This window comes from Lithobates pipiens, unplaced genomic scaffold (genome assembly GCF_037356315.1).
Source record: "Lithobates pipiens isolate NorthernLeopardFrog02 unplaced genomic scaffold, aLitPip1_a1.2 Scaffold_18, whole genome shotgun sequence".
NCBI lineage: Eukaryota > Metazoa > Chordata > Amphibia > Anura > Ranidae > Lithobates > Lithobates pipiens.
In genome coordinates this window covers 108,523,183-108,534,189 of record NW_027507758.1, presented here as the reverse complement: position 1 = coordinate 108,534,189, position 11,007 = coordinate 108,523,183, and positions in this window count along the sequence as shown.

The following is an 11,007-nucleotide window of genomic DNA, read 5'->3' as shown; positions in this document are numbered from 1 at the left end:
GTTTTTTCTCACTCTTGAAATACAATATTTGACATTTTCTCTGAATAAATTCAGTTTCACTAGGTATATTTATATATACTAGGTATATTTGTGATCAACAATTCAAACGATTAAATTAGTAGTGCCATTAAAATTCCAGCTATTTACTTCCAATTTAAAAAAAAACTCACTCTTCGTTTTATTAGTAAAGATGCTCACATTTTAAATAAACATTTTTTTTAGATATGCATGTAAAAGATTAGCTTGATATAAAAAAATTCTTATTGATGAGTGTAAATTTGTAATAACCTTGTTTCAAGTAAGGTATTAATCAGGGAGGTTTCAGTTTCTGTAGTGGAATACAGTGCTTAAGTAGAACTGTAAAGAAGGAGCCAAAACACTGCGCTGTCAACGTATCAAGTAGCAGCTAACACAACAAATAGATCATTTTTGTTCAAAATAAGATAGTTACATAAAATGTAGCGCTAAAACTATCAATTTAGTGACCTAACTAAGTTAATGTCAAAAAAGCAACATGTGCAAAAAAATAAAAAATATATATAGTGTGAGGGGGTTCGCTCGGTAGCGGGTGTGTGTGACCCCCTGGATGGGTTCACAACACAAAGTCAGGCACAGCAGACAGCGGTGTAGGTGCAAAAAACAAAAGATCCGGTTTATTTAGGCTACATGCAGTGATACATATAACAGCCAAACAAAATAAAACAAGAAAATAAATCCTGGTCAGCTTGACCTCTAACTACACACGTAGACTCCCTGTCTAACAACTGGGTGCAGCCTTGTGCTGCCCCAGTCCCTGTCTCTATTGTAGGGGTTTGCCACACAGGCGTTAACTCACCGCACAGAACAGATCTCAGACTCCCCAGTCTATACACACAAAACTGGTTCCAGGATGGAGCATCTCCCTATGCATGCTGGGGTTTTTTGTAGAGGTCTTAATGAGCCCACTTACTTCAGCTGGGCTCATTAACTCTTCCCCTCTAATTGTAAAAGTCTGCATAAAGCCTGAATCTAGGACACACATATTTCCCATCCTGAATACAACCAGGTGATTTTACCTGCGTGCTGCCACAATAGTGATTAATCTATAAAATCAAATGTGTATCATGCACAGTTCGTGATGATGTGGCTACTGTGGTGAAACACTAAACCCACATATACTGTGCAAAAAAGTCCCAAGTGTTGAACCAAATGCTGAAAGATGAATAGACCACCAGATCCAGGAATGCAACGTGTAACAACCAACGTGACAACACCACCATCTCTGCAGATGTAGGCTTACCAGATAGTTCGGACCCGCAAGAACATACGTTTAGAACTGTGTCAGCAGGAGCCAGTAGCATTGAAAGCTTCAAACTGCAAGTGCCAAAGTCCGAACTTTAAATGTTTACTGGAGAAAATATATTTTATTGTGTTCGGTGAAATCGGAACAGAGCACATATATCTGTAGTGTACGTATCTCTCTCCAAAGCTCTAAGTACTGTTTCTTGATGGTGCTTTGTTCCTCTGTTATCAGCATGAGTCACTTATGAGACTTTTCCGGACACATGAGATAACATTTTTGATGGAGAGGGAGCTCAGCACAGAGCTCACACAGTTTGGAAAAATCAAATAAATGGTGTTGCGCTACCTCAAAAATTAAAACTAAACTAAAGTGGCTAGTGCATAAATATCCCGTGTAAATACTCCAAATATATTGCAAAATTGCACATCCCCTACAATAAATAAATATAACAATGTTTCCCTATCAGAATAATAAAGTGTCTAGTGCATAAGTAAATGTGCAACAACTATATTACAGAGGTGTAAGCACCACAAAAACCTCAAAAGAGAACAGCAGAATTAAACAAGTGAATTAAAGTGCCTGGTGCTTAAATAAACATAGTGACATTAATCCATATTCACATATAAAAAGAAGAGTACAACCTCCAAGTGTGCAATAATATAGTGCACCAAACTTCTCATAAATACATCACATCAAGTGTAATAAAAATATAAATAAGTAAAAATTAATAATACAGACGTTAATCACACAGTGCAAATAAGCAAAACTTAGAGTCTATACGTAAACTGAAATGAGTTAGATGAACATTTAGCGCTTCTCCAAGTAAAAGGTGAAAAAACAGTTAAATAGCCCTCTTGTGCCTCTTCAGTGCTCACAGCACACCAGGTGGAGTGGCCCCTTACCTTACTGCTGTAAGGTAAACAGCAGATCAAAAAGTAGAGAAAAGATCCAGGGAATGTATCCCTATTCCTGGCAGATCATGCTGTCCCCCACGGCTGGTGTTAATACTTCATTGGCTTTCATAAGGATAAACGAATGAAAGAAACTTGCATAACAAACAAACGAGCGATCCGCTCGTCTTACAGACTTCACTTCCGGTGTCCTAGTTCCTCGTATACCTAACACGTGACTTCATCAGGGAATCATACAGTATATTTGGAGTATTTACACGGGATATTTATGCACTAGGCACTTTAGTTTAGTTTTAATTTTTGAGGTAGCGCAACACCATTTATTTGATTTTTCCAAACAATCTTTGTTGGTAGGGTTTGTGCCTCTGTCGGTGGTTTGCTGCAACCTCTCTCTAGTGGTAGCTTTGTTTTTATGATAGCGCGGGGATATTCTAATCTATTCTCACACAGTTTATCTGCAGCTCTCCACCACCTTCTCTGTGATACTAACAGATGTAGAAGGATTTTAACACCTGCCCTTTTGAAGGGGTGTAGAGAAGAGAAGACTGCAGATAAAGAAGTAAAATCTATGTAGGAGGATTTGTTTTATCTCTGTGTATCACTTGAGGTCAGTCACTTCACTGGGTATATGAGAGGGTTTACAACCACTTTAAAGAAGTACTTACCAGTGCCTGGAGTCCAGCACTGTCTTCCCACAGCAAGTTCTTTTCATTGGTGTGGGCCCCAGATCTGTCATTTTAAAATTGCCCGAAGCTCCACCTCTATGCGCATTTCCTCAAATGACATCTTCAGGAAGCATTGACCGCTTCCAGAAGACGCCATTGTGACGAAATAAGCAGAGGCAGAGCTTCCGGTATGTCACTTCTGGCCACTTAACTTCTGGTAATTGGAACGCATGCCAGCTCCTGGTTGCAGCGGAGAGGCGGTATGAGTTCCAAGTTAGTCTTGCGAGCTGTATTAGTGTCGATGGGGCACCATTTATCTAAAAGGGTATTTGTTAAAGTTTTCATGTTTCCTCAAATCTAATACATTTGCTACACTATGAGAACCTTTTTCTTTTTGGACATATCTGATGTATATATGAGAGCTATAAGGAAGGAGAATTTTACATCAACTAAAGGTGGTTACCCTGGTCAAGTGTAATCGAGCGCATATTGACCACTTTTACTTAAGTGGTCTCTGGAGGTCTGGTGAGTATTTAGTACATATATTAATCACTGGGTGTCACAACAAGGTGTGATAAAGAAGATTTGGGTTGGATGCTTTTTATGGACTCCCATCTGATTCGTTCCACAACCACAAAAAAAAAGTGTTAACAGGGAATGCATAAAGCAGAAACCAGCAGGAACTACAGAGTAAAAAAGAGAAGAAAAAAGGTGCCTTTAGGTGCAGCAATATGGTTACATTTAACAAAGTTACAGCATTTAGCAACTCACATGGTTGATGATTAAAACAGGCACATCCATGTATGCAGGCATCCGGGATAAAGCTGTCCACATAGACCGTCCTCCACATCACCATCGACATTATCCCTTCTACGAGCGCTTCAAGCCTGGCTTTTAGTTTGCTCTACTGCAGAGTAGTTTTCCCAGTCACGATTGCAGACTGATCGCGGTGAGAGCCGGCGGTGTGGAGAGTGGTCTATGTGGACAGCTTTACCCTGGATGCTTGCATAAATAGATGTGCCTGTTTTAATCATCAACCATGTGAGTTTCTAAATGTTGTACCTTCATTAAATGTAACCACATTGCTACACTTAGAGGCACCTCTCTTGCTTGAGCTTGAAAAAAGTAAAATATTAACCCTTTGCTAGTTAAACTTGTTCCTCCCTTTGACAAGGACAGCCCCTTACACTGAAGTCATATCAAATCATTACAAATCTCACAGAAGTAGTGCTGAAGTAGTGGTTGAAGTCGGGCTTTAAATCACACTACTTTAAATGATACCGTATTGCAAGACATCTCTCATTTATCCAGTTAAATTTTATATATATAAAAAAAAAAATTTGCTTGTCTTGTAAAACACTTGCAGACCTACATGGTAAGTTGATGAACGAGAACCTTACTGCGATACTCACAGGACAAATTTTGTGAAACTTGGCAACCTTGGTTGGACCAGTTCCCAAAGCCTTCCTGTTTTTTGGCTCTATATGCTGGCCTTGGATTCCATGGGGTGGGGCATAATTTATTCTTTGTGATTCCCTTTTCCTTGGTTTCCTACTCTTACTCTCTCTCTTGTTCTTTATTTTCTTTAGTCTTTCTTCTTTATTTCTTATTTTTGGTCATTTACCGCCAGATGCCAGTGTATGGAGTCTGTCAATTGCTCTCGGGCCACATTTTTTAGGTACATTTTTCTTCTTTTTTATTTTTTATTTTATGTTTAATCGCTTTTTATTACATATTCATAGAAAATATAGGTTTACATTAAAAATACAGGTTGTAACAACACAAATGTGTCCGAGTTCGGATATCCATATTATGGTAGGTTACAAGCAATGTAGAACAGAATAATAACAAAATACATTTTAACAGTGGTTACAAGAAACAGATGCACAGAATAAGATTCATGCCTATAGGTTAACATAAGCCATTGAACTATATTGAAAAAACAGCAATTATGAGGGAACCCCAATTGTAACAACATACGTTTTAGCCATAGACATGATATCTGGGTTAGTAGGCAACACAATGGTGCACTCTACTTATGAATTGGTAAAAAGACAATGGTGTAAATCATAATGTAAAGAAAGGAAGGGAGGAAAAGATATGGAGGAAGAACAAATGGAAAGAAGGGGAGAAAGAAAAGGAGAGGTGGGAAAGGAGGGGGGGGGGGAGGTACCATGAGGAGGTCCTGGGCTAAATTTACACCCTAGACCTTGTTAGAGATAAAGTAGTAAAAATCAGAAGAATATTTGAATAAAAACAATATAATAACAATAATCGATTAAACAAACGTAATATTTTATCCCAAACATGATAGTTTTTGGACATGTGCCCCAAATATGGGTCATGGTGCCAGGCTCCTCAATTTTGTGGAAAAGTGTAGGGCAGCAATACCACCTAAGCAAGATATGATAATTACATTCATGTGCATGAGAAGATATAAAGAGTCTGTATGAAACAGCCAATATTTTGTCCCAGTCCATATCGCCCCATAATATTTGAAATTCCTGCTCCCATTTCGATAAAAATGGTGGTGGATTTGGGTAGGACTCCCTCAACAAGATCTGGCATATCTGTTAAAGTGTGTGGTCCTGTTTAGAGGTTTGTGAAAGCAGCAGTAGTTTGTTAGTAGGTAGTTTGTCGAATTCTGGGCTCTTTATGATGTCATATGAAAGTACAGATATATTAATTTAAAGATTAAAAAAAGGCATAAGTCAGTTACCTATAATTTTAGAATATAACCAAATGTCTATGTTGGTCTGGGAGATAGGGCGGTAGCTGCCACATGAAGTAGGGTCCTTAACCGGTTTGAACAGTACTGTAATGTGTGCCTCAAGTGCCTGTGTCGGGAATGGGGAGTCAGTAGAAACCACATTAAATGTTTTGGTCATGAGAGGGGCAAGGAGGTCTTAAAAAGTCTTAAAAAGTTTTATAGAGGGGTAGTATATCCATCCAGGCCAGGACTCTTATTTTTCTTAAGAGAAGAGATCGCTGTAGAGAGTTCTTCCTCTGTGAAGGGTTGTTCAAGAGCCTGTATTCTCTCTAAAGGAATGGTGGGAAGGGCTGTCTGGGCAATATTTTCCGCTATTCTAGATAAATGGACATCTGAGAATGAGGTTGGTGGGCAAGGGAGTAAATTGTACAAGCTGTCGTAGAAAGAACAAAATAAGCCGTTCATTTCTTTAGGAAGATGAGAAATTTGACCATCTGGACGTTTGAGTTTCAAGATAGAGGTAATGCTATTCTTGGCATGCAACACCCTAGCCAGCAGTTGCCCAGGTTTGTTAGCCTCTATATAATACAGCTTAAGCAGAGTATCCCTGATAGCCATAGTTTTCTGATTTCATAAATCCAAAAGTCAGAGTCTACCATTTGAAAGTGCCATCATGGTAGTGGGAGATTGACTCAGTTTATGGGACTTTTCCAAATTGGAAATACAAGTCGACAGATCAGCAATTTGAGCAAGACGGTCCTTCTTAAGTCTAGATCCTTGCTTAATGAGCATGCCCCAAACCACACACTTTAGTGCTGCCCATTGTATGGGAGTAGAAGTATCATCAGTCCAATGATCTGAAATAAAATTAGCTATGGTTTGCCTAATTTAGTAGTAGAACACAACTCACCTTGAAGAAGGGAGTCATTTAACCGCCAAACCCATTCCCATTTTAATAGGTCGCGTAGGGAGAGGGACAAATATCCTGGTGCATGATCAGACCATAATATTTTTCCAATACTGCTCTGTGGAAGGAAGGTCAGGGCATAGTCACTTACTAGAAAAAAGTCAATTCGTGAGCAAAAATTGTGAATAAAAGGAGTAATCCTTAGCTGTAGGATGGGAGAGTCTCCACACATCCATCAAATTGTGTTGTAGGAGGAAGTTTTTAAATGTATTGATTTGTGAGTATGAAATAGAACTGCAACCCATGGAGGTGTCCATAGAGAGGTTCAACACACAGTTAACATCCCCTGCCGAAAGGATATCTCCTTCAGTGAAGTCTATCAATTTGTTAAGGTAATGAATTACATGGCCAATTTGGTCTTGATTAGGGATGTATATTGTACATATTTGCCAACATGTATATTTTGCCACAGAGTGTCAGTTATACAAATATGTAGCGACCTTCAGGATCCACACAAGTGTCCGATAAGGTGTAAGGCATGGATTTGTGAACAGGGATTGCAAGCCCACATGATTTAGATTGAGCATACATACTGTGAAACCAAGATGTATAATACTTTTTGCGTAAAGCAGGGATATGGTCAGTGCAGAAATGGGTTTCTTGAAAAAAGGCTAAACCTACCTTGGACTTGTGAAAGTCATACAAGAACTGGGAATGTTTTGATGGTTCATTCAAGCCTTGGGCGTTGAAAGAGCACAGCTTCAAGGAGGGTTCCATCCGGGGACCTTCCATGGTACTAAAAAAAAAGGGGGAGGGTGATGAAGGAAAAGAAGAAGGATAAGAGGAAAAGAGAAATAACTAAAAGGATAGGTGGGGAGGTCAGAGAATGAAAGGAGCAGACAACCCCATAAGGAGAAGTACAGAAGAGAGGGAAATAGAAATCAGATGCCAAGAAGTATTCTTGGCACCCTATTACAAACTATGTCAAATGGCTATAAAAGCCCACAGAGAATTGTCTGTCCCACAATTGACGAAACAGACAGATTACCTATAATCTATTTGGGGAAAAAAACTAAACAATCACGACAAGTGTGGACCAAAACCCACATGTTATAACCATAACAAATACAAAATATCAGGGTAATAAAGTGAGAGGACTCTAATACTATAAGAGAACACGTATAGTGAGCCCAAACAGCAGGACATATTCCAATATGGCATATCCAATAGCAAGAAACAAAGGTGCATATATGAATACACGCACATTCAAAGACATATACACACATATACACACGCCTACAGATATCCATATATATTAACAGAGTCAGAACTTGATGAGACCATATTCTGATACTTAGTCAAAATTCAAGCTTCAAGGGAAGTGCAGAGAGTCACACCTAACCAGGAGAGGCATCAGAGCTGTAAGCAAGAAAGGACGTCCGATTCCCCTGTGGGGTAGGCAGATAATAAGGGATAACAAACAACAAAATGACCAAGCAGCTAAATAACCTGGTAGGCCGAAGAAAAAAATAACAAAAAATGAGGGGGTAAGGTGGGAGGGAGAAAGTTGTAGTTGAGTTTAAGAGAGGAATTGTACCACCGGGTTTCTTCATGCTCATTATAGGAGATGTATATATGCAAGAGGGAATGCACTGATATTGTCACTGTGGCCAATAAAAAAAAAAAAACTCGAGCCACCAAGAGAAGGATGTCCAAGGTTAGCATGCAAGGTAAGACTGAGGCCATGCTAAGGCTCATTCGATAGTGGATCCATGGAAGAAGGCGCAGGTCTGCTTCTGTGAGAGGGTACTCTTTTTCTCCACTGTGGAAGTGGAGCCCCCATGGGAGCGAGATCAATAGCCAGCCAATCCGGAACAGCTACTGGGTTGGATTCAAGGAACTGGAGAGCATCCGGAAGTTGCCCTGGATCATTCAAGAGAAAGCTTTCACTTCGCAGGCATATAGTGAGGAAGTGCCACCACACTCTCTGGTGGTATCCAATAAGGGTCGTATTTGGCTATGCATAAAGAGGATACTGTGGGAAAGTTCCTGCAATAGCCGGATGACAACGCCATCAAATTACAAGGGCTCTGTTCCAGGCTCATCTCATAGTCTCTTCCTTCACCTTAAAAAAGTGTACGTGGCATAGCACGTCCCTAGGCTGGGTATGATCAGCACCACCAGGAACATTGACACTGTGTGTTCTGTCAATCTCTAGAGGGGATGATGCCGGCTTGTCTAGGATATCATTGAATATCCCAGTGATAATGTCCCTTAGATCTGCTGGGCTGTAGCCTCAGGAAGCCCACAAATTTTAATCTTATTCTGCCTATGGCGGTTTTCATCATGTTGTAAGCGCATACGGTTAATGGCAGTTGTTTGGTGATTATGTTGAGTTTCAAGTGTCTGTATTCTGTGCAAAATTGAGTCTCTGTCTGTAGATAGGGTATTGGCTGTTTGTTCTAGGTCAGACACTGACTGTTTCACTTCAGTCAAATCCTGCCTTAGAGAGGATTCAAGCCTGGTAACAATTTTGTTCATGTCCTGCCTTGTTGGAAGGGAGAGCAGGATGGCTGACATTTGAGCTGGGGAGATGATGGAGCATGTGGCAGGTGTCATGGGTGCTCCCTTCTTTGAGCGCACAACATGGACATTCAGACTCCCTAGGCTGGCAGGCAGATCATCCCGCAGCAACTCCACAAAGCCTGACAGACTGGGGGGAAGAGGGAGACTCAACCCTGACAGGAGTTTCTAAGCAGGGGAGAGTGTGACCTACTTGATGCTTAGAAGGCGCAAGAGCCATTCCTTCTCCAGGAGTGGATGCCGGCACCAACCCATTCTTGTAAGCCGAGCGAGTGCAGTGAGCTGCAGCGGGGGAAGAAACTCTGGATATCAGCCTTGGTGTGTCCCCTGCGATCCCCTTTCTGCTTTCTGTGAGCAATGTTTGGACATGGAGCAGGTAGGGTTGTAGCCCATAAATTCCTCACTTTGCCTAGGTGGGTACAGAGCTCCTTCTCAAAGCATCTTCACGCCGCCATTGATTAGCCACGCCCACTTTATTTCTTCTTTATATATATATATATATATATATATATATATATATATAGCAAGATGCCAGGCTTCCTTTGGTCTAATGTGAACCTCCAGGGCAAGAGATAGCTGACATCCTTCTGTGTATAGTGGGTTGGGAGGCATGATGAGAGCAAGATGATTAAAGTAATTGGGTGCCAGACACTTCTCGAATGCAAAAGAGAGTTTATTTCTCTTAGCAAACTTTTGGGGGAAAGAGGGTTAGGGCCAGGACACCCTTAGGTAGTTGCAAGTTCAATTGGCAGACTCCAAGACTTGAACAGGAGGACAGCCATGCAGGGAAAGGCATCCAGCAAGATGCCACATCTGCATGAATGCTGTCTCCTATGGCAACAGTCTTTAACAGTTCCTAACACAAAGGTAACAGTTCCTTTCTCTTTCACTACAACCTCACTTTGTAGTTCTTCAGTCCACTGAGCTCTCGGTCTTTCACTAGACCCATTGATTCACTGTCACTGAATCCCTTGAGCTCCTCCAATCTTCACGGTGGCATCTTCCTGAAGTGCCACCCCCGCCTCTCTGCTGGGTCCCTAGATTGGCACTCAAGATACCTCTCAAGCTTCACTCCACTGACCCGCTCGGTCCCTGGCTTGACACACAAGGCTGCTCTGCAAGCGTCACCTCCACTGGCTGGTTCCCTGGCTTGACACCAACTGAAGTTTCCCGATTCCCTGGTTGGTGAGAATGCTGCTCTGGTACTTGCTTCAGTTACTCACTGTGGTCCCTGGTAATAAGGTAGTTGGTCCCTTAGTGGTGACAGCTTCTCTTCTACCTCTGACCATGGCAGGTTCTCCGGCCGGCAGAACCGTCAGTTTGGTTGGACTGCAAGCCGCAGTCTTGCGCTGCTTTTCCGCTTCTGGATAAGCCTAGCAGCCAGATGTGCCCAGGATAGGCCAAATCTCCAGCCTAGCAGCCCGGGCAGTATAACACAGGTCCACCCAAACAGCCGTCCTGATGGCACAGAACACAGATCAACTGACTCCACCTGAATATATAGGTTCTCCCAGCAGGCCAAGGAATCCAAGAAAATCCCTGCCCATTGGCCGAGAAACAACATATACCCATAACAAGCCTGAATATATATATATATATATATATATATTTTTTTTTTTTTTCTCATTTCTTTATTTTTAGGTCTTTGAGGGGATCCCTGACTTTATTTTTGTGTATGAACATAGGTCAATCTCAGGTATTGCATGGTATTTATTATATGATAATTCCTGAAATACTGCTTGCTTAGCGTACTTCCTAGGCTTTGACCATTGGGAGTTACATGGTTCGTTATTTTCCTACAGACCGTTATGGTAAATCATCAGGTTACCTTTTGTCTTTGTAGTACCATACACCATATAAAAGGCCTACTTATCTGCGGTATATATGTTAGCATTCTCAATTCACTTTCCGCCATTGATCTTGCCATTTGTTCACTGACCAAGTTACTT